This window comes from Monodon monoceros, unplaced genomic scaffold, assembly GCF_005190385.1.
Source record: "Monodon monoceros isolate NGI ecotype Baffin Bay Population unplaced genomic scaffold, NGI_Narwhal_1 Super_Scaffold_5, whole genome shotgun sequence".
NCBI classification, from domain to species: domain Eukaryota; kingdom Metazoa; phylum Chordata; class Mammalia; order Artiodactyla; family Monodontidae; genus Monodon; species Monodon monoceros.
The window spans coordinates 74,914,372-74,916,348 of NW_021703782.1; the positions used below are offsets into that span (position 1 = coordinate 74,914,372).

The 1,977-nt window shown below is 38.0% G+C and overlaps 1 pseudogene; it reads right to left on the reverse strand.

Annotated features, from left to right (window-relative positions):
- Positions 1-1,496: 1,496 nt before the first annotated feature.
- Positions 1,497-1,584, reverse strand: LOC114884877 (annotated as a pseudogene).
- Positions 1,585-1,977: the final 393 nt, after the last annotated feature.

Consider the following 1,977-nt stretch of genomic DNA (forward strand, 5'->3'; position numbering starts at 1 on the left):
GGGGTCACTGCTCCTTTCCCTCGGTCCCGATGCACACACTACTTTGTGTGTCCCCTCCAAGAGTGGAGTCTCTATTTTCCTCAGTTCTGCTGAAGTCTTGTAATGAAATCAAATCCTGCTAGCCTTCAAAGTCTGATTCTCTAGGAATTCCTCCACCTGTTGCCAGACCCCCAGCTTGGGAAGCCTGACATGTGGCCCAGAATCTTCACCCCAGTGGGTGGACTTTTGTGGTATAAGTGTTCTCCAGTTTGTGAGTCACCCAGCCAGCAGTTATGGGATTTGATTTTATTGTGATAGCACCCTTCCTACCATCTCATTACAGCTTCTCCTTTGTCTTTGCATGTGGTGTGTCTTTTTTGGTGAGTTCAGGTGTCTTCCTGTTGATGATTGTTCAGCAGTTAGTTGTGATTCTGGTGTTCTCAAAAGAAGGAGTGAGAGCATGTCCTTCTAGTATGCCATCTTGAACCAATCTCAATTCTGTAGTAATTTTGTTAAGCGCTTTTCTCTCTCCGAAAAGTTCAGCAGGTTCCCAAGACCATCTTTGCTTCTGACACTTACTTCATGTTCTGAGGTCTCCAAGACCACCATCAGGTTTAAGAATTCACTAGAATGAGTCGCAGCACTCAGCAAAGCTGGTATACTCACAGTTACAGTTTATTACAGTGAAAAGCAACAAGTTAAAATCAACCAAGGGAACAGGCACATGGAGCAGGGTATGGAGACACAACTACAGAGTTTCCCATTGTCCTTTTCAAGTAGAGTCCTGCAGACAGTGCTTACTTCTCCCAGTAATGGTATGTGGCAATATACGTGGAATATTGCAACCAAGGAAACTCACCCAAGCCTTGGTGTCCAGTTTTCATTTGGCCTTGGTCATGTAGACATGGTTGACCGTCTGTGTGACTGATCTTAGTCTGTAGCTCCTCCAGAGCTCCTTATCTGCTGCCATGTGGCCCAAAGCACCCTCCCCCAACCATAAATCATATTATTAGCAGAGACTATGTGGCATGACCCAAGGACCCCAGGTAAACAAAAACATTCTTATCAGGCAGGATGTGCCAGAGGTTTAGAGGTTACCTTCAAGGAGTTGAGGGAAAAAGGGCAAGACTGGTTTTAGGGCAAGGTTAGTCTTTTACTGTGCACCACTTATAGCTGAAAATGCATTTCAAATTTTTGTTTCTTAAGTTAATTTTGCTTGTATTTTCCCAGGCAATTTGTGTTTTATCAACTTTTTCATATTTTGGTTGAAATGTAATCTTATGTATTTTCTTGTGTATTTTCTATTTTAATTGTCTCTGTTTTTTAAAAAAAATCCATTTTCTCCTTTCTAATCTTTAAATTTGTATCTTTAGTAACTTTTGTTACTGAAATTTGTCCATTTTATTATAATTTTTTTCCTTATATCTACAAAAGTTAATTCAACAGTTCCTATAGTTACTTATTCATTATTTTTATGCTTATTTTTAATGTCTCCTGTTTCTTAAGTTTGTTTTATTGTTTTATTACCCAAAAATTCTTTTCAATTATCAATAATTGTGCCTCAGATAAACCTCATTGGCTATAATACTGCCACTGCATAAAGTTGAAAATCTTGAATTACGTGCCTTATTTATTAACACTTCTTTTTAAATTTAGTAATAGAAGTCTTCACTACTATGAAATATTCTGGAACATCACAGATTTTTTTTCCAAAATTTTGATCTTGTTTTATTTTAATTAAACTTTAAAATTTTGCAGTAGTTGTAGATTCACCTGCGTTTGTAAGAAATAATATGGAGAGATCTCCCGTGTATATACTTTGCCAAGTTTGACCCAGTGATAATATCTTGCAAAACTATAGTACAGTACCACAACCAGGATATTGACATTGATACACTCAATATACAGATCATTTTCATCACCACGAAAATCTCTCAGGTTGCCCTTTTATATACATACCCACTTCTGTCTCGCTCAGCACTGTTAACTCTTAGCAAC